This window comes from Bombina bombina, chromosome 2 (genome assembly GCF_027579735.1).
Source record: "Bombina bombina isolate aBomBom1 chromosome 2, aBomBom1.pri, whole genome shotgun sequence".
NCBI lineage: Eukaryota > Metazoa > Chordata > Amphibia > Anura > Bombinatoridae > Bombina > Bombina bombina.
Window position 1 is genome coordinate 1,061,702,953 of NC_069500.1, and position 23,364 is coordinate 1,061,726,316.

At 40.4% G+C, this 23,364-nt stretch overlaps 1 protein-coding gene across 1 annotated transcript in view; it reads right to left on the reverse strand.

The window, feature by feature from the left end:
• Window positions 1-23,364, reverse strand: part of ELF2 (E74 like ETS transcription factor 2) — a 453,216-nt gene that overhangs the window by 272,665 nt on the left and 157,187 nt on the right. The gene's annotated exons all lie outside the window — the stretch shown is intronic.

The following is a 23,364-nucleotide window of genomic DNA, read 5'->3' on the forward strand; positions in this document are numbered from 1 at the left end:
ATCCCATAAACAGCTCTGCTATGCCCCTGGTTTATGGTTGTGTGAGTAGCTCGTGCGTCTGTAATATCAACACACAGCTGAATAATTTCCTGCTGTTAGCAAGGTACGGACTGTAGAGTTAGACAATCTGCATGTATAGAGAGTGAAATTTGGGTACAGCTGTAAGTCTTCTATGCCTGTCTGTGGTGGGAGACGCGGCAGCAAGAAGCAGCTTCTGTTGTATGATAGAGGAATGCATCGTTTCAGGGGAGGAGGCACAGAGAGGAAACTAACAAGTCAGCAACCCTCCTCTCATTTCAAAGCTACTGCCTAGTTTCTAAATCACGATAAAAGGATAGTGTGATTATTAGTCTTGAAAAGCTAACAAGATTATCATTATGAGACGCTATCTAAGCAAGCATCACTGTCCATAAGGTTGGCGCATTGCGCATGCGCAAAAAAACACAGGAACGTGTAAGATCGAAAAGTAACTGCAATCACACGTTTGATGACGATACTGATGACAGAATAGGGGAGGTGGCAGGCGGACATTTTAAACCCACAGAGGCGCAAAAAGTAAGTACTATTACTTGTAAATGAGATATGTTAAAAATTTGGGCTATAGTTAGCAATAATAAGCGTTTGTGACTTTATAGGAATAACTTAGGATAAATTTTGGGTTGACTGTCCCTTTAACAAAAGGTACCCAACAGAACAAAGCAGAAGTGAATTTATAAATACATTTTTCTACCTGAATAATGAAAGTTTAATTTCATCTTCCCTGTCCCTTTAAGCAATCAGTACAGGGGTGTCAATTTGAGTGGGCGGAGCTTTGAAAACCATAAATGGGCGTGGCTCTCCTGTGTTCTATGCAAATTCCTATTTATTGTTATTTTACGTACCTATATAAAGCCATGCTCGTCTGTTATCCCTTTTGCTGCTAAGCCTTTTTTCATCCCAGTGCTGACCCAATTTAGGTACCTACATTTATACCCCAATTGTAAATCAAACTTCGGTAAATGATTCACACAAATTATATACAGTATTGTTTTTTTCCAGCAGGCCCAGCAGATTTACAATATACCATTTTTACTTTTATAATTCATAGCAAATGAGATAGCTGTGGCAAAAACTGTAAAAAGTAAAATGTATGCTTATTTATTTCCAGATACGGTGAGTCCACGGATTTATCAATTACTATTGGGAATATCACTACTGGCTAGCAGGAGGAAGCAAAGAGAACCTACAGCAAAGCTGTTAAGTATCACTTCCCTTCCCACTATCCCCAGTCATTCGACCGAAGGAAAAGGAGAGAAAGGAAATAACACATGGTGTAGAGGTGCCTGAGGTTTAAGTACCAAAAAATGTCTCAAAATAAAAGGGAGGGCCATGGACTAACCTTATCTATAAATAAATAAATTTATCAGGTAAGCATAAATTTTCTTTTCTTTCTTAAGATACGGCGAGTCTACGGAATCATCAATTACTGTTGGGAACCAATACCCAAGTTAGAGGACACAGATGATTAGGGAGGGACAAGACAGGTAACCTAAACAGAAGGCACCACCGCTTGCAAAACCTTTTTCTCCCAAAGGAAGCCTCGGCCGAGGCAAAAGTATAAAATTTATAAAATTTGGAAAAAGTATGCAACGAGGACCAAGTTGCAGCCTTGCAAATCAGTTCTACAGATGCCTCATTTTTGAAGGCCCAAGAAGAAGAAACAGCCCTAGTTGAATGAGCTCTGATTCTCTCAGGAGGCTGCTGACCAGCAGTCTCATATGCCAAACAAATAATACTTCCCAACCAAATAGAAAGAGAAGTGGCAGTAGCTTTCTGACCCTTGCGTTTACCAGAAAAACTAACAAACAATGCAGATGACTGGCAAAAATCCTTAGACGCCTGCAAATAAAACTTAAGAGCATGCACAACATCAAGGTTGTGCAACAAACGTTCCTTATAAGAAGAGGGATTAGGACAGAGAGAAGGAACAACAATTTCCTGATAAATGTTTCTATCCGAAACAACCTTAGGAAGAAAACCAAACTTGGTATGAAGAATCTGCATGAAATATGAGATAAGGAGAATCGCATTGCAAAGCAGAGAGTTCCGAAACTCTCCGCGAGGAAGAAACAACAGTAAGAAACAAAACCTTCCAAGATTGCAACTTAATATCTATGGAATGCATTGGGTCAAAACGGAGCCTGTTGCAAAACTCTAAGAACAAGGTTAAGACTCCAAGGTGGAGCAACCGATTTAAACACAGGTCTGATTCTGACCAAGGCCTGACAGAAGGATTGCATATTTAGCACGTCCGCCAGACGCTTGTGTAACAAGATAGATAGCGCAGAAATCTGACCCTTCAGGGTATTTACAGACAAACCCTTCTCCAGACCTTCCTGGAGAAAGGATAAAAGTCATCTGATTCTCCCCCCCTCGGAAGGGAGAACTCTAGCTCCTGTCCAGGAACTACAAACATACTGCCATAGCAGAATACGTAATCCCAGCAAACCACGTAAGAAATGCAGGGACAAAACACTTAGTATCGAGAACGACCAACATCGGACGCCCCAGCAAGATGAAATAACGTAGGACCAGCCTGAAATCTAAGATAGAAGGGCCTCCTATAACTTGTAGAAACAGGAAACAACAACCTCGTAACAAGAGGTAAGCAAACTTAGTACCCAAACAGGACCAGGATACAAAACGTCTGATAGAGCCTCAAAAGAACAGAGTGAACTAGTACCCAACCAGGACCAAGGTACAACTGAACTGTTCAAGGGCTAACTGAAAGCTCTAAACCCTAGCAGGGCTAGAATAAACAAACAGACAGATGAAAGGCAAATAAGTTCTGAGGCTTAAACATTGTCTTAAGATAAATAAAAAAAAAAAATTCTCGACTTCCATCGGAAGTAACATCTATAGCGACAATAAAATTGCTACCAGGATGTAGTAGGAAGGGGATCTTTAATAGATGGCATAACAAGGGGCTTACCTATATGATACAGCTACAAGACCCTACATCCCGGGCTATTAAGTCATTTGAAATGATAAGGAGGGAATTTTTGTTACCTAATTCAGATTTCTTCGCATATCTCCAAGTTAGACACTTCTTTAATGGATTACAGGAAGAATTAGGGAAGGATTGGAATCTAGGAGGTTTAGAAGGGGTTGTAAGAAGGTTTCAACAAAAAAAATATATGCTATTACCATGTTATACAATGTGTAGATGAAATAAAAAGCTGAAATACACCTACAGATACTACAGAGTAAATGGTCGAGAATATTCCCTACAATTACAGATGTAGAGATAGCATATGGTAGCTAAAGTTACTAATATAACGGCCTGGAGGGAATCACACTTCAAATTAATAAATCAACTTTATATTTCACCTAGTAAATTAGCTAAATGGTACAAAAATGAGGACATAACATGTTATAAGTGCGGTGCTAGAGAAGCAGATCTAGAACTCTGTTTATGGGCATGCCCAAAAATTAATCAGTTTTGGATAAAAATTCAATATTGGCTAAATAGAATGTTAGATCGAAGACTTCAATTTAGTGGAAGAATGATCCTCTTACTTTATCAGAGCTCAGAAGGGCAGGATAATTTTAAACTAATTAATATGTCTAACAAGGTCATATCCTGATTTTTGCCAAATGGAAAGCTACACGAGCCCCTTCTATTTCAGAATTTGTAGCTGAGATAATAAACCAGATCATACTGGAACAGTATAGTATACCATTAAAATCGGAGAAAGCATTAAAACATTTTTTTGATAAATGGTTAAAAGTTAGAGACACAATCATTAAATGTCCAATTACAACTCATCAAACCTCTAGCCAGATCTATATAGTCAAAAACTGGATAGCTAGAAACGAACTACCGAATGTATGAAGTAGAATATTATAGGAAGTGTTAATTATATCTAGGGGGTCAGTTCGTATCAATGCCCCCCTCCCCTCTCCCCCGGCTCGCCAATATGCTATATGTATCTGCCTACTCCCAGGTTTTGTGGAGTGTGGGTACCTTGTAAAGGAATTTATCTAGTTCAATATTTATCAGTACGACTAAGCTGATGTCTAGATAAATAAGAGTTAAGATTATATGATTTAAGTGTTATGTGGATCCGATATGTGAACAGAACGGGGAATTCAATGTATTTATTTGTAAAGCTGTACGTCATTTAGAATAATGATATACAGGCACGGTTTGTGTTTGTTCCCCGACTGTAAAAGTTGTAAAAACAATAAAAAGTAAATGATTAAAATAAAATAAAATCGCTAGCATCAAAATCCCAGAGAAAAAAGGAATTTCCTTTAACAAGGAAAGACTACAACAGCCACAAGCTCCAAAATAAATAAATAAAACACATCCTAAAAGAAAATTGGCCGCACCCGCAGGTGAACACCAAAAAGGAATGGAAACACTAACAGGGCCAGCCTGTCAGAGACCTGATTCCTCAAGAGCTCAGAACTGGGATTAGATACACAAACAAAAGACAATCAGAAGTAGGATCCACATCCCTCCACTCATCTAGCGTTGTTTGCCATCAGAATCAGAAGACTGAGGATCCGGGGGCAGATAAAGACTGAAATCCTCCAAAGCCTCCAATACCTGCCTCAGCAGTACACGCAGGCGTGTCAGACACAATCAAAAGGCAAAACTCATCTCTGGCGGGGCATTGGAAGGCCCCGACCCTGACGGCTGTACCCCTGAAGCTTCAGAGGGAACCGCTCCCCCAGAGGAAAGACCCGTCTCTCCTGGTGCCACCAGGTTAAGAGGACACGGGTAAGCTCTTTGCTGGCCCTCAGGAAGCTATAAATGCACCAATGCACCGAATAGCAATCTCTGGTGGAAATAAACCTCCTTCCAGAGAAAGGATAACGGGGAGAAAGGGTAACGGTATTTGGGACAACTGCCTGTGTAGGAACAGAAAATTCCAGGGAACGCACCTCACGGGACACAGAATCCTCAGAGGCGGACGGCTCAGCGGTCTTTAATCTCTCCCCAGGGGAAGAAAAAAGCACTCTATTACGACATACGGAACATAATTGATTGGGCTGGATTACACGGGCCTCCATACAATCTAAGCAGGAAACAGACTCAGAGAAACCCTCCTCAGAAAAATCAGAATCCTCCATAACTTGACTGGACAAAGTTTGGGCAAAAATAACTGGTATCTCACCACCTCCTATGACCCAGACAAGTAGAGAATAGACCCTCTCCACCGACACTCGGTCAAGAATACTGAAGTGGACAACAAAAAAACGTGACAACGCTTGGTCATGGGGTGCAACCCACAGGCCAAGGAAAGCGTGCCAGTCCCATCAAGAACTGTATAGCTCGAAAAAAACTGTACATTCCATAAAAGCCATGAGCCTCAAGATCACTACACATAAGCAGACAGAATCACATAAATATGATTAATGTAACCCACTGTGTTCAATAACCCCCCTCAGGAGATATTAACCCTAGATTCCATAAAGATAAAAGGAGTCCCACTAAGACCCTGTATTCTATCATTACATTATATTCCCACAGTGAAAGGAAAATTAAACGATCTTACCGGAATCTATGCCGTGGAACAGTAACACGGTCCTTCATGTTTGACAGATAGTAGCGTTGCTTCTGACATGGACTTAAGTGAAGAAAGCAGGCAGCTAAACTCGTCAACGCTGATTGCTTATGGAGCTGTTAATATGAGTCGGGATGGTTTCGCAGAAAGGCTTCCCTGCATGTACGGACTTTAACTTTCATCCATACTCTCACTGAGAGGCTGACACGACTACTTAAAACTCCAGTCCCATTTCAAAGAGTACTACCCTCTATAAGAGACTACTATGAATCTTCCGACACTTCTCTGCCAACCTCCTATGACGAAAGGCAAAGAATGACTGGGGGGTGAGGGGAGTGGGGGAAGTATTTAAGCATTTGGCTGGGGTGTCTTTGCCTCCTCCTGGTGGCCAGGTTCTGTATTCCCAAAATTAATGAATGTAGCTGTGGACTCTAACAGTTTTAAGAAGAAAACTTCCTTTAGCAGAAAGCGTAAATGTTCGATCCTAAATCTGAAGTCTGGTTCTTCCACAGCTGGAGGTTTAGAGGCAGCAGATTCCGACCAAGAAAGAGCCTCATCTGAAGTATCAGAGGAGTCCTCGTCAGCAGATAATCTGGCATCAGATAAATCCAACAAAATAGTAGATGACCCCTGGGAAGGATAGCAATATTTAACATTTGGCTTGCGCTTAGCAGGGCGAGGTAAAGCACCAAAGACCGCAGACACTGCAATTTGTAATTGCTCAGCAAAATCTGGCGGTAAAAGGGCCCCTCCCGATGGAGGATTAGGAGTGCTACGGGAAGCTGCATGTGTAATTGGAGATGATTGTAGGGTGCGCACCTCACGGGAAGGAGACTCCTCAGAGGTAGACGACTCAGTGGTACTAAACATATTGACTTTCCTTGATAATATAACCTTATCGAGGCATGTGGAACATAATTGAGCAGGCGGGTATACCGTAGCCTCCTCACAATATAAACAGGTATTAGACTTAAGCAAAGAGGGAGTACCCTCTAACATGTCAGAGTCTTCCATAGTTTGCGCTTACAATCGGACAACAGAAAAAAAGGATAACGGGCACCATTATAGCTCCATTGGTTGGGGCACTCACCACCTCCTATGACCCAGGCCTAACAGAGAAAACGTTTCGTCTCCGGTAAGCCGCACGGTCAGGAAGAAGAAATCAGTGTGACTACACCCGGTCACGTGGTGCGCCATGAAGGACCGCCCCTGCTACAGTAAAAAGTGTGCCAAGCCTAACAGGTTGCACAGCTAAGTTATGTTCCAACCACTACCAGAGACTCATCTCACACATATCGCAGCATAAAACATAATAAAATAGAAATAATTATGTGAATAATCCCCTCTGTTTAATAACCCCCTCCTGAGGGTATTAACCCTTAAATCCATGCAGATAAAAGGAGCCACACTGTGACCCTGTCTTCTGGTGCTATCATGAGTGTATAAAAATGAAACGATCTTACCGGAATCTATGCCGTGGAACATAAACACAGCCTCTCAAGTTTGACAGTTTTGTAGCATCGCTCCTGACATGGACTTGAGTGATAGAAGAAGGTAGTGAAACTCGCCAACACTGATTGCTTAGGAGCTGTTAGTAGGAGTTTGGATGGGTTCGCAGAAAGCCTCTCCCTGCATCTCCAGACTCTAACATTTGCCAATGCTCTCACTGAGAGGCTGACAAGACTACATAAAACTCCAGTCCCATTCCAAAGAGAACTACCCTCCATAAGGAACTACTCCGTATCTTCTGACACTTCCCTGCCAACCTCCTGCGACGAAAGGCAAAAAATGACTGGGGGATGGGGGAAGTACGGGAGGTATTTAAGCCTTTGGCTGGGGTGTCTTTGCCTCATCCTGGTTTCCAGGTTCTGTATTTCCCACAAGTAAGGAATGAGGCCGTGGACTCTCCTCATATTAAGAAGGAAAAAGTCCATCTTTGTAAATCAGAGTTCTCTCAATACAAACAAAAGGGCAAAGGAGGTTCCACTTGGTTATCAAAACAGAGCTTACACTGTACAGTCTGCACAGACTCTTGGTCCATGTTGCAAGAAAACACACAAGTAAAAGGGTAACAAAATTGGTTACTGTCTCTTTAAGGCAGTAATTCCCAACGATAAAAGATCCTCTTCCTGACCCTTATAGTAGAACCAATGAATTCAATATAAATCTTCTCCAATTTTTTTTATTAATCCCCAAAGGACCAAAACAACTCCACTTATAGCTCCCTCTACACCTCAGCTATAGCCGAGGCGCCTACCTGCCCCCTCTGTGCTGCGGAGTTGTTTGCAACACTGAAGGAAGATTGCAACCTCTCCAAACCTCTAGGACTGTTCACCGCTGACACACATAGATCACACAGGAAGCAGGAAGAGATTGTGCCACGGAAATCATCTCCCAGTGAAAATCGCGCGCTTTCAATGCCACCTCAGAAACGGGTCCGCCTCCTATGAAGTCAAGAGCGGACCCGGCAGCAATAGTAAAGAAAAAAAACTAATTTTTCTTATCTTGTCTCAGAAGGAGTCTCCCCGCATTATTAAAATTAAAGTAAAAAGGGGTACTGACCGGTTTAAAACACTGAATAAAAATTAAGTAACTGAGCCACCAACAAATATCCCTAAATGTCACACAGTGCCTGCACCCTGCTCTAATGATTCCTGAGCCTCAGGAAACAAAGTCCCTTTTTAAATGGAGCCCGCTTTCAGTTCCAAAGTTCTTCCCCAGAAGAAACCCAAAATGGCACTTACCTGCATTCTTGACTGTCCAGCAGGAGGACATCTCACCTGGTATGAGAGGAAGTCACTCCTCACAGAGACCTGTGGAAATAAGAAAGGACAGAGTAAGCCTACTCTGGCTTTCTATATCAGGGCAGCAATTTGTCAGGAAAGCGCAGTGAGGCCCACCTCACAAGTTCCTAACTGCTTGAAAGCTACCACTGCCCTAATGAAGAGACTAACGTGGAGTACAGCTAGACCCTCTCAAGAAGGAAAGATCAGAGCAAACCTACTCTAGCTTTCAAAATAATACAATCTTGATTGAAGAGAAATTCAGAAACTAAAACGTCACCTTCTCCTTGCACTGCAGGCAAAGAAAATGACTGGGGATAGTGGGAAGGGAAGTGATACTTAACAGTTTTGCTGTAGGTTCTCTCTGCCTCCTTCTGCTGGCCAGGAGTGATATTCCCAACAGTAATTGACGATTCCGTGGACTCACCGTATTGTAAGAAAGAAAAATAAATAAGTGTATATTAGTTTCTTAGATTTTAGTAAATAATACTGAGAATTGCCACTGTTGTTACTTTGATCACCTTACTAAATTGTCATCATGGGTAGACACGTGAAATAGGGGCCCATACAAGCTTTTGGGGTTATAATATAGATTAGATAGGCCCCATTGGGACTTGGAGGCTCACCGTTTCTTGTCTTTTTATCCCATTGTTTAGTACACTAAAAAACACTTTTTTTTCTTTCAAGGTGTTTACTGTTACCACAGTGATCACCTGACTATACAGACAAAATTTGTATCTTTTTATGAGAGAGGGACTTGTCTACTAGAAAAACATAATTGATGTAAGAACTTACCTGATAAATTCATTTCTTTCATATTGGCAAGAGTACATGAGCTAGTGACGTATGGGATATACAATCCTACCAGGAGGGGCAAAGTTCCCAAACCTCAAAATGCCTATAAATACACCCCTCACCACACCCACAATTCAGTTTAACGAATAGCCAAGTAGTGGGGTGATAGAAAACAAAGTAAAAAGCATCAAAAAAAGGAACTGGAAATATAATTGTGCTTTATACAAAAAAAAACATAACCACCATAAAAAGGGTGGGTCTTATGGACTCTTGCCAATATGAAAGAACTTAATTTTATCAGGTAAGTTCTTACATAAATTATGTTTTCTTTCATGTAATTGGCAAGAGTCCATGAGCTAGTGACGTTTGGGATAGTAATACCCAAGATGTGGTACTCCACAGAAGAGTCACTAGAGAGGGAGGGTTAAAAATAAAAACAGCCATTTTTCGCTGAAAAAATTAAATCCACAACCAAAAAAAATAAATAAGATTTTCTCATAATTAAAAAAAACAAAAAAAAAAAACTTAAAACATAAGCAGAGGAATCAAACAAACAGCTGCCTAAATAACATTTCTACCAAAAACTGCTTCCGAAGAGGCAAATATATCAAAACGGTAGAATTTAGTAAATGTATGCAAAGAAGACCAAGTTGCTGCTTTGCAAATCTGATCATCTGAAGCTTCATTCTTAAAAACCCACAAAGTGGAAACTGATCTAGTAGAATGAGCTGTGATTCTCTGAGGTGGGGCCTGACCTGACTCCAAATAAACCTGATGAATCAAAAGCTTTAACCAGGATGCCAAGGAAATGGCAGAAGCTTTCTGACCTTTCCTAGGACCAGAAAAGACAACAAAATGACTAGAAGTCTTCCTGAAATCTTAAGTAGCTTCAACATAATATTTCAAAGCTCTTACAACATCCAGATAATGTAAGGATCTCTCCAAAGAATCCTTAGGATTAGGACACAAAGAGGGAACAACAATTTCCCTATTATTGTTGTTGTTAGAATTCACAACTTTAAGTAAAAAATTAAATGAAGTCTGCAAAACTGCCTTATCCTGATGGAAAATCAGAAAAGGAGACTCTCAAGAAAGAGCAGATAATTCGGAAACTCTTCTAGCAGAAGAAATAGCCAAAAGGAACAACACTTTCCAAGAAAGTAGTTTAATATCCAAATAATGCATAGGCTCAAAAGGAGAAGTCTGTAATGCCTTCAAAACCAAATTAAGACTCCAAGGAGGAGAGATTGATTTAATGACAAGCTTGATATGGACCAAAGCCTGCACAAAACAGTGAATATCAGGAAGCTTAGCAATCTTTCTGTGAACTAAAACAGAAAGAGCAGAGATTTATTCCTTCAAGGAACTTGCAGACAAACCTTTATCCAAACCATCCTGAAGAAACTGTAAAATTCTAGAAATTCTAAAAGAATTCCAGGAGAATTTATGAGAAGAACACCATGAAATATAAGTCTTCTAAACTCAATAATAAAGCTTCCTAGAAACAGATTTACGAGCCTGTAACATAGTATCAATAACTGAGTCAGAGAAACCTCTATGACTAAGCACTAAGCGTGCAATTTCCATACCTTCAAATTTAACGATTTGAGATCCTTAAAGAAAAACGGCCCATGAGATAGAAGGTCTGGTCTTAAAGGAAGTGGCCAAGGTTGGCAACTGGACATCCGGACAAGATCCGCCTAGCAGAACATGTGAGGCCATGCTGGTGCTACCAGAAACACAAATGATTTTAATTATATTTAAATTAAGGGGTGTTAGGGTTAGACTTAGGTTTAGAGGTTAATACATTTAGAATAGGGGCTGCAACATTTGGGGCGGCAGATTAGGGGTTAATAAGTGTAGGTAGGTTGCGGCGACATTGGGGGCGGCAGATTAGGGGTTAATAAATATAATGTAGATGGCGGAGATGTCCGGAACGGCAGATTAGGGGTTAATAAGTATAATGTAGGTGGCGGCGATGTTAGGGGCAGCAGATTAGGGGTTAATATTTAACTAGTGTTTGCGAGGCGGGAGTGTGGCGGTTTAGGGGTTAATATGTTTATTTGAGTGGCGGCGATGTCCGGAGATGCAGATTAGGGGTTAAAAACTGTATTATAGTGTTTGCTATGCGGGAGGCCCTCGGTTTAGGGGTTAATAGGTAGTTTATGGGTGTTAGTGTACTTTTTAGCACTTTAGTTATGAGTTTTATGCTACAGCGTTGTAGTGTAAAACTCATAACTACTGACTTTAGAATGCGCTAGGAATCTTGGAGGTAGAGGGTGTACCGCTCACTTTTTGACCTCCCAGGACAAACTCGTAATATCAGCAATATGGAAGTCCCATAGAAAAAAGACTTTGCAAACTTTACAAGTTGGTTTGCGGTAAGGCCAAAGAAGTGTGCGGTGCCCCTAAACCTGCAAGACTCGTAATATCAGCGGTAGGGAAAAAGCAGCATTAGGACCTGTTAACGCTGCTTTTTCAGCTTAACACAAAACTCGTAATCTAGCCGATAGATTTAACATCAATTTTGATGATATCAAAATAGCATCACAGATAAAATGATTAGCATGTTGAAGCGAGTGAACAATGCTAGACAAATCAAGATCTGTTTCCTGTTGCACTAAGCTTTCCAACCAAAAAATTGATGCAGCTGCAACATCAGCCATGGATATAGCAGGCCTAAGAATGTAGCCAGAAAATAAATAAGCTTTCCTTAGATAAGATTCAAGTTTCCTATCTAAAGGGTCCTTAAAAGAAGTACTATTTTCCATAGAAATAGTAGTACGTTTGGCAAGAGTAAAAATAGCCCCATCAACTTTGGGGAATTTTCCCCAAAACTCCAATCTAACTGCTGGCAAAAGATACAACTTTTTAAACCTAGAAGGAGGAATAAAAGAAGTACCAGGCCTATCCCATTCTTTTGAAATCATATCAGAAATAGCATCAGGAACTGGAAAGCCCTCTGGAGTAACCACAAGAGGATTATAAACAGAATTTAAACGTTTACTAGTTTTAGTAACAAGAGGACTAGTTTCCTCAATATCCAAAGTAATTAACACCTCTTAACAAGGAACAAATATACTCCATCTTAAAGAGATAAGTAGATTGGTCAGTGTCAATATCTGAGGTAGGATCTTCTGAATCGGATAGATCCTCATCAGATGAGGATAATTCAGTATGTTGTCAGTCATTTGACATTTCATCAACTTTATGAGAAGTTTTAAAAGACCTTTTACGTTTAATAGAAGGCGAAATAGTAGACAAAGCCTTCTGAATCGCATCAGCAATAAAAAAAAACATAATTTATGCTTACCTGATAAATTCCTTTCTTCTGTAGTGTGATCAGTCCACGGGTCATCATTACTTGTGGGATATTAACTGCTCCCCTACAGGAAGTGCAAGAGGATTCACCCAGCAGAGTTGCCATATAGCTCCTCCCCTCTACGTCACCTCCAGTCATTCGACCAAGGACCAACGAGAAAGGAGAAGCCAAGGGTGTAGTGGTGACTGGAGTATAATTTAAAAAATATTTACCTGCCTTAAAAAACAGGGCGGGCCGTGGACTGATCACACTACAGAAGAAAGGAATTTATCAGGTAAGCATAAATTATGTTTTCTTCTGTTAAGTGTGATCAGTCCACGGGTCATCATTACTTGTGGGATACCAATACCAAAGCAAAAGTACACGGATGACGGGAGGGATAGGCAGGCTCTTTATACAGAAGGAACCACTGCCTGAAGAACCTTTCTCCCAAAAATAGCCTCAGAGGAAGCAAAAGTGTCAAATTTGGAAAATTTGGAAAAAGTATGAAGCGAAGACCAAGTTGCAGCCTTGCAAATCTGTTCAACAGAGGCCTCATTCTTAAAGGCCCAAGTGGAAGCCACAGCTCTAGTGGAATGAGCTGTAATTCTTTCAGGAGGCTGCTGTCCAGCAGTCTCATAAGCTAAACGAATTATGCTACGAGCCAAAAAGAGAGAGAGGTAGCAGAAGCTTTTTGACCTCTCCTCTGACCAGAGTAAACGACAAACAGGGAAGACGTTTGTTGAAAATCTTTAGTTGCCTGTAAATAAAATTTAAGGGCACGAACTACATCCAGATTGTGCAAAAGACGTTCCTTCCTCGAAGAAGGATTTGGGCACAAGGATGGAACAACAATCTCCTGATTGATATTCCTGTTAGTGACTACCTTAGGTAAGAACCCAGGCTTAGTACGCAGAACTACCTTATCCGAGTGAAAAATCAAATAAGGAGAATCACAATGTAAGGCTGATAACTCAGAGACTCTTCGAGCCGAGGAAATAGCCATTAAAAATAGAACTTTCCAAGATAACAACTTTATATCAATGGAATGAAGGGGTTCAAACGGAACACCCTGTAAAACGTTAAGAACAAGGTTTAAACTCCATGGTGGAGCCACAGCTTTAAACACAGGTTTAATCCTGGCCAAAGCCTGACAAAAAGCCTGAACGTCTGGAACTTCTGACAGACGCTTGTGTAACAGAATGGACAGAGCTGATATCTGTCCCTTTAAGGAACTAGCGGATAACCCCTTTTCTAAACCTTCTTGTAGAAAAGACAATATCCTAGGAATCCTAACCTTACTCCAAGTGTAACCTTTGGATTCGCACCAATATAGGTATTTACGCCATATTTTATGGTAAATCTTTCTGGTGACAGGCTTCCTAGCCTGTATTAAGGTATCAATAACTGACTCAGAAAAACCACGCTTTGATAAGATCAAGCGTTCAATTTCCAAGCAGTCAGCTTCAGAGAAGTTAGATTTTGATGTTTGAAAGGACCCTGAATCAGAAGGTCCTGTTTCAGAGGTAACGACCAAGGTGGACAGAATGATATGTCCACCAGATCTGTATACCAAGTCCTGCGTGGCCATGCAGGCGCTATTAGAATCACTGATGCTTTCTCCTGTTTGATTCTGGCAATCAATCGAGGAAGCATCGGGAAGCATCGGGAAAGGTGGAAACACATAAGCCATCCTGAAGGTCCATGGTGCTGTCAAGGCATCTATCAGGACCGCTCCCGGATCCCTGGATCTGGACCCGTAGCGCGGAAGCTTGGCGTTCTGTCGAGACGCCATGAGATCTATCTCTGGTTTGCCCCAACGTGGAAGTATTTGGGCAAAGACCTCTGGATGAAGTTCCCACTCCCCCGGATGAAAAGTCTGACGACTTAAGAAATCCGCCTCCCAGTTCTCCACTCCCGGGATGTGGATTGCAGACAGGTGGCAAGAGTGAGACTCTGCCCAGCGAATTATCTTCGATACTTCCATCATTGCTAGGGAGCTTCTTGTCCCTCCCTGATGGTTGATATAAGCTACAGTCGTGATGTTGTCCGACTGGAACCTGATGAACCCCCGAGTTGCTAACTGGGGCCAAGCCAGAAGAGCATTGAGGACTGCTCTCAATTCCAGAATGTTTATTGGAAGAAGACTCTCCTCCTGATTCCATAGTCCCTGAGCCTTCAGGGAATTCCAGACAGCGCCCCAACCTAGTAGGCTGGCGTCTGTTGTTACAATTGACCAGTCTGGCCTGCTGAATGGCATTCCCCTGGACAGATGTGGCCGATAAAGCCACCATAGAAGAGAATTTCTGGTCTCTTGAATGGAATGAAGGACACGGCATGCATTTTGAAGTTTTGTTAACCTGTCCTCTGTCAGGTAAATCTTCATTTCTACAGAATCTATCAGAGTCCCCAGGAAGGGAACTCTTGTGAGTGGAAAGAGAGAACTTTTCTCTTCGTTCACTTTCCATCCATGCGACCTTAGAAATGCCAGTACTATCTCTGTATGAGATTTGGCAGTTTGAAAGCTTGAAGCTTGTATCAGTATGTCGTCTAAGTACGGAGCTACTGAAATTCCTCGCGGTCTTAGTACCGCCAGAAGAGTGCCCAGAACCTTTGTGAAGATTCTTGGAGCCGTAGCCAGTCCGAATGGAAGAGCTACAAACTGGTAATGCCTGTCTAGAAAGGCAAACCTTAGATACCGGTAATGACTTCTGTGAATCGGTATGTGAAGGTAAGCATCCTTTAAATCCACTGTGGTCAAGTACTGACCCTCTTGGATCATGGGCAAAATTGTTCGAATAGTTTCCATCTTGAACGATGGAACTCTTAGGAATTTGTTTAGGATCTTTAAATCCAAGATTGGCCTGAAGGTTCCCTCTTTTTGGGAACTACAAACAGATTTGAGTAAAACCCTTGTCCTTGTTCCAACCGCGGAACTGGATGGATCACTCCCATTAATAAAAGATCTTGTACGCAGCGTAGAAACGCTTCCTTCTTTGTTAGGTTTGTTGACAACCTTGACAGATGAAATCTCCCTCTTGGGGGAGAGGATTTGAAGTCCAGAAGGTATCCCTGAGATATGATCTCTAACGCCCAGGGATCCTGAACATCTCTTGCCCAAGCCTGGGCGAAGAGGGAAAGTCTGCCCCCCACTAGATCCGGTCCCGGATCGGGGGCCCTCAATTCATGCTGTCTTAGGGGCAGCAGCAGGTTTTCTGGCCTGTTTGCCCCTGTTCCAGGACTGGTTAGGTTTCCAGCCTTGTCTGTAGCGAGCAACAGCTCCTTCCTGTTTTGGTGCAGAGGAAGTTGATGCTGCTCCTGCTTTGAAATTACGAAAGGAACGAAAATTGGACTGTCTAGCCTTGGCTTTGGCCTTGTCCTGAGGCAGGGCATGACCTTTACCTCCTGTAATGTCATCAATAATCTCTTTCAAGCCGGGCCCGAATAAGGTCTGCCCTTTGAAAGGAATATTAAGCAATTTAGATTTAGACGTAACATCAGCTGACCAGGATTTTAGCCACAGAGCTCTGCGTGCCTGAATGGCGAATCCTGAATTTTTAGCCGCAAGTTTAGTTAAATGTACTACGGCATCTGAAATAAATGAATTAGCTAACTTAAGGAATTTAAGTTTGTGTGTGATGTCATCTAGTGTGGATGATTGAAGTGTCTCTTCCAGAGACTCAAACCAAAATGCTGCTGCAGCCGTGACAGGCGCAATACATGCAAGAGGTTGCAATATAAACCCTTGTTGAACAAACATTTTCTTAAGGTAACCCTCTAATTTTTTATCCATTGGATCTGAAAAAGCACAGCTATCCTCCACTGGGATAGTGGTACGCTTAGCTAAAGTAGAAACTGCTCCCTCCACCTTAGGGACCATTTGCCATAAGTCCCGTGTGGCGGCGTCTATTGGAAACATTTTTCTGAATATAGGAGGGGGTGAGAAAGGCACACCGGGTCTATCCCACTCCTTAGTAACAATGTCAGTAAGTCTCTTAGGTATAGGAAAAACGTCAGTACTCGTCGGTACCGCAAAATATTTATCCAACCTACACATTTTTTCTGGGATTGCAACTGTGTTACAATCATTCAGAGCCGCTAATACCTCCCCTAGTAACACACGGAGGTTCTCAAGCTTAAATTTAAAATTTGAAATGTCTGAGTCCAGTTTATTTGGATCAGAACCGTCACCCACAGAATGAAGCTCTCCGTCTTCACGTTCTGCAAACTGTGACGCAGTATCAGACATGGCCCTTGCATTATCAGCGCACTCTGTTCTCATCCCAGAGTGATCACGTTTACCTCTTAGTTCTGGTAGTTTAGCCAAAAATTCAGTCATAACAGTAGCCATATCTTGTAATGTGATTTGTAATGGCCGCCCAGATGCACTCGGCGCTACAATATCACGCACCTCCTGAGCGGGAGATGCAGGTACTGACACGTGAGGCGAGTTAGTCGGCATAACTCTCCCCTCGTTGTTTTTTTAAAGTAGCATCAATACATTTAGTACATAAATTTCTATTGGGCTCCACTTTGGCATTAACACATATAGCACAGAGATATTCCTCTGAATCAGACATGTTTAACACACTAGCAAATAAACAGCAACTTGGAAATACTTTTCAAAGTAATTTACAAATAATATGAAAACGAACTGTGCCTTTAAGAAGCACAGAAAATATTATAACAGATAAAATAATTAAGTTATAGCATCAATCTTTGTCAGAATATACAGTTTTAGCAAAGGATTGTTCCCCTCAGCAAATGATAACTAACCCAGGCAGCAGAAAAAAAATACACAAATAAACGTTTTTTATATCACAGTCAATACAATCAGCACAGCTCTGCTGTGAATGATTACTTCCCTCAAAAAAGACTCTTGAGATCCCTGAACTCTGTAGAGATGAACCGGATCATGCAGGAAGAAAATGAACCTCTGACTGAGTTTTTCTGATGCATAGTGAAAGCACCAAAATGGCCCCTCCCCCACACACATAACAGTGAGAGGGATCAGTGAACTGCTCTAATTTAAATCAAAACTATTGCCAAGTGGAAAAAAAGTGCCCAAAACATTTTTTCACCCAGTACCTCAGAGAAAAAAATGTTTTTACATGCCAGCAAAAAAACGTTTTACCTCAATAATTAATTGTCATTTAAAACCTATTGCAAGTCCCTGCAAAATAGGTTAAGTCTATGTATACAGTTTAAAAGCCAGAGAAGTACCATTTCCCAGAAAACTGAAGTGTAAAATATACATACATGACAGCCTGATATCAGCTACATCTACTGCATTCAAGGCTGAGTTTACATTATAACGGTATGGCAGGATTTTCTCATCAATTCCATGTCAGAAAATAATAAACTGCTACATACCTCTTTGCAGATTAATCTGCCTGCTGTCCCCTGATCTGAAGTTTACCTCTCCTCAGATGGCCGAGAAACAGCAATATGATCTTAACTACTCCGGCTAAAATCATAGAAAAACTCAGGTAGATTCTTCTTCAAATTCTACCAGAGAAGGAATAACACACTCCGGTGCTATTATAAAATAACAAACTTTTGATTGAAGATATAAAAACTAAATATATCACCATAGTCCTCTCACTCATCCTATCTAGTTGTTGGGTGCAAGAGAATGACTGGAGGTGACGTAGAGGGGAGGAGCTATATGGCAACTCTGCTGGGTGAATCCTCTTGCACTTCCTGTAGGGGAGCAGTTAATATCCCACAAGTAATGATGACCCGTGGACTGATCACACTTAACAGAAGAAATTATATTCACAGGGATATCATGTACATTAGATGTTGAAGGAACAACAGGCATTGTACTAGTACTGATGGATACATTCTCTGCATGTAAAAGCTTATCATGACAACTGTTACATACTACAGCTGGAGATATAATCTCCGCTAACTTACAACAGATACATTTAGCTTTGGTAGAACTGTTATCAGGCAGCAGGGTTCCAACAGTGGTTTCTGAGACAGGATCAGATTGAGACATCTTGCAAATGTAAGAGAAAAAAACAACATATAAAGCAAAATTATCATTTTCCTTATATGGCAGTTTCAGGAATGGGGAAAAAAATGCAAACAGCATAGCCCTCTGAGCATAAAAAAGACAAGAGGCATATAGGAAGTGGGGTTTAAATAATTAAATTATTTGGGGCCAAGTATGACGCACAACACAAAATGAAATTTTTCGGTGCTAACAACATCCGGAAATGTCGCAACTTGCGTCATGGCAGACTCAACCTTTTGCAAGGAAACCTGGCGTCAACTAAGACGCCAGAAATGACGAATTAGCATCAAAGAACGTACCTTTGCACCAAAAAAATTCTCGCGCCAATAATGACGCAATAAATATCAGCATTTTGCGACCTCGCAAGCCTAATTTTGCCCGCAAAAATTAATGAAAAAGCAGTCCATTTTGAAGAAAAGACTATACCCCAGGTAAGAAATAATAACTTCCTAAATATGTTTCCCAATTTTGAAACCGATAGTCTGCAAAAGGAAATATACATAAACCTGACTCATGGCAAATATAAGTACAATACATATATTTAAAAATGTATTTATTAATACATAAAGTGCCAAACAATAGCCGAGAGTGTCTAGTTAAATAATTAACAAATACTTACCAAAAGACACCCATCCACATATAGCAGATAGCCAAACCAGTACTGAAACAGTATCAGTAGAGGTAATGGAATATGAGAGTATATCGTCGATCTGAATAAGGGAGGTAGGAGATGAATCTCTACGACCGATAACAGAGAGAACCTTTGAAAAGATTTCCAGTTTGGAAAACCATAGAATCAATAGGTGATACTCTCTTCACATCCCTCTGACAAACACTGTACTTTGAGAGCAAATCGGGCTTCAAAATGCTGAGAAGCGCAAATCACAGAAGAAAATCAAGCAAAAAACTTATTTCACCACCTCCATAGGAGGCAAAGTTTGTAAAACTGAATTGTGGGTGTGGTGAGGGGTGTATTTATAGGCATTTTGAGGTTTGGGAAACTTTGCCCCTCCTGGTAGGATTGTATAACCCATACGTCACTAGCTCATGGACTCTTGTCAATTACATGAAAGAAATACACTTTATTAGCGGTCTCTTTAAATACCAGACACATTACCAAGCAAATCCCCATGTGTTTTTTCTACTTTACTTTTAAATGATCTGTTGTGTGGTACTGCTCAAACATTATTTGAAAGAGAAGGTGATTCTCTTTCAAATGTGGGGTCTTGGAGGTTTGTAGCTGCTATGGGAGCTGAGATCAAGGGGATTGACGAACCTCCCCCTTCCAGCTCCTATGCAGCTACACTGAGTTTCCCGGTTCTACCCCCTTTATGCACGTGGTGACATCAATGGCACTCCTGGGAGTGCTGCCCCCCCCCCCCTATAGTAGGGGGAATCGACAAAACAGTGCTTGATTAGCGATCCCTTTGCATGAGGAGAAGGGCTCGTAATGCGCCTACAGGTAGCGATCTGCATGACGAGAACGCCTCCTCATGCGCATCGAAGGGGTAAAAAAAGTGGTATAGAATATGTATGGGTGCATTTAACAAGACAGCAGAAAACAATTGTGAAACCAATGCAAATCAAAAATGACAACATTGCCTGTGCAATTTAAGCATGGAAAATGGGAAAAAGCCTTTGTCCTTAAAGGGTTAATATCACATTAAATAATTTATCTTACGTTTTCCATGTCTATGACCTTATTTGAAATTTTGCAAATTCCTAGGCAGATGGGCCTTAGAAGAGATTGCAGGATATGACCACAAGCACAGACAAAAGCCAAAGTAGGCTGAACAAATGTATTCGTTACATGTCTATCTTCATCACACAAAGTTTCTTACATAAAAAGATTTGGATTGCCAGCTTTACAAAGAAAATGTCTTCTTTTAATAAATATTCACTTTGTTAAGATTTCGTAGAAATAGAATGATACACAGTCTGGTTATCAGCCTAGGCAAACACGACCAAAGAGTACATGCACAATTTATAATTAACTTTTCCAAATGGAAAAAGAATGAAGATTATTAGCAGGGTAGTATTTGGGGGCATCTAGTTATTTTTAGAGCCCAGTGGACATTAAAAGTGGAATGATCACCATAACCATAAGGCTGTCAACTTTATCATCTGTGTAATCAATTTAGAAACATGCCATTATGATAGCACTGAGTAGGTTAGATTAGTTTTGTGCTGATTTTGTGCTGTATCACTGTTTTATTCAGAGCTTTTGCTGTACACTGTGCATAAGTACATATGTCCCATGCACCTTCATACAAATACTGTGTCTGCTCAGACACCATATATTTGTCAGCGTAGTGACTAAGGGTGCACGGGCATATAAAAGTTATCAATAAAATAATAATTACTCAAATAATTATAACTTTTCCAAGAAAAAAAAATATAAAAAAATACAGGTGCATTCCAAAAATGCATCAATTACAATCTGAAATGCATTCATGTTTTCAATTTTTCTATTTTCTGCACCTGCAAGAAAGAGGATTTTTTTTTACATTTACAATACAATAAGCAGATAGTAAATAATAAAACAGCACATCACAGTACACCTCAACAGCAGATTGGCTTGTATGTTTACTTTAGACTACAAGATAATTAGTCTGTACAGGGAAAATGAACTTCCAGAATAAACAATGAAGCTGCTACAACAGATCACAGTATTCCTTTTCTAGACCTCTTTACCAAGTTTCCTTTTTTGTTAAGAAAAGTTAAAATGTTTCCAAATTTTTAAGCTGAAACACTCATAAAAGCACATAGAAGAGGAGGCATTATTCAGATGCTGCACATTATTATGAATATCCTTAAAAGCTGGAAATATTGTAAGTGCATAAACCCTCAGACTAGACAATCAACAATTATAAATCAGGTGTACACTAGATGCCACTATTTATTCTTAAAGTGAAAGTAAATCCTAGAGTTTTACAAACTAATATCTGTGTGTTGAGTTATTTTGAAGGGACAGCAAATTTACACACACATTATATATATATATATATATATATATATATATATATATACACATATATACATATATACATATACACACACACATATACACACATACATACTCTAGAGGAAGTTAGGAAACTTGATAGGAAGAATCTACTTTGCCCCAAACCAAGGAGCAAGGAGAATAAAAATACCCAAGATGGTCTTTATTTTATAACAGACCACTCAGATCAATATCCACAGATTTGTGGCATAATTGAAAAACACTTCTCTATGCTTAAAGCGGACGAAAATTTGGCAGACCTATCAACTAAATCATGCCGGTTCACGTATCAGCGTAACAAAACGATAGGAAACATTGTGTCTCCTACCAAACTTCCTGTAAAAAGCACTCAGGAAAGGTCCTGGCTTAAGCATAAGGGGATGTTTAAATGCCACAATTGGGACTGTGTTGTCTGCAAAAAGATTGAGATAGGAGGCCAATTTAGCTCAATGGCTACAGGACAAGTTTTTCTAAAAAATATGTGTCTGAACTGCAGGTCAACTTATACAATCTATATTATTACTTGCATTGACTGCAGCAAACAGTATGTAGGTCTCACTATACGTGAATTCAGGTCGAGAAACATGGAACATCTCTCGAGTATCAGGGTTGGGAATGCAAGTACCCCTCTGGTACAGCACTTCGCAAATAAACATGGAAACAATTCAGACACATTTCGTTGGACATGTATAGAAAAAGTCCTAAGACCTCCTAGAGGGGGAGACAGAGATAAGTTGCTTGCAAAACTGGAGATTTTCTGGATTTTCACATTGAAAACCAGACATCCATCTCATCTCATAAACTCATCCTATGATCTTATCAATTATTGGGAGTAATAACACAATAGTTCATTAGTGTTGAGTAAATAAATTTGGAGTGATGAGACCATAATTAAGCTTTTTGGCCACGCTACATTTGGAGAGGAGTCAACAAGGCCTGTGATGAAAGGTACACTATTCCTACTGTGAAACACGGAGGTGGATCGCTGATGTTTTGGGGATGTGTGAGCTACAAAGGCACAGGAAATTTGGTCAGAATTGATGGCAAGATGAATGCAGTATGTTATCAAACAAAACGCCTCATTTTCCACTTCTTGATTAGAGTTTGAACACTGCTGATTTGCATTCTCAATTCCTTGGATATCTTTTTATATCCCTTTCCCGTTTTATACAGTTCAACTACCTTTTCCCGCAGATCCTTTGACAATTCTTTTGCTTTCCCCATGACTCAGAGTCCAGAAACGTCAGTGCAGCACTGGATGAAAGATGCAAGGGTCTGTCAGGAGTCCAGAAACTCATTGACCTTTTATACACACACAATAATTACAAGAAAACAGATCACAGGTGAGGATGGTTAGCTTTAATAGCCATTTAAACAACTTTGTGTCAACTTGTGTGCATGTTATCAGGCCAAAATCACCAGGGTATGTAAACATTTGATCAAGGTCATTTGGGTAGTTTCTGTTGTCATTATGATTTAAAAAGAGTAAACACAGTTGATTTATAATAAATGGCTTCAGTCAAACACTAACCATGAGTGAAAGAAAAGATTTTGTGTTATCATTCATATTCTCTGAAAAATGGCCAAGAAATCATAAATTCTGCCAGGGTATGTAAACTTATGAGCACAACTGTAACTGCTTCACTATCTATAAATAGTCCAGAGTCCAAAGTCCATTTTTAAGCACCATAGTGTCTGTTAGAGTTAATATTATTATAATTTATTTGTAGAGCGCTAGCAGAATCTGTAGAGCTGTAAATTTAATTGCAAGTTACAAATGGTAACATTTATATCATAATCACAATTACAATATATACAATATTATTTAGTATTTTTTAACACTCAGCCCTCATTCTGTTTGACTTATGACCCACTGGGGCACCCAGACACCCTAGCTGAGAATC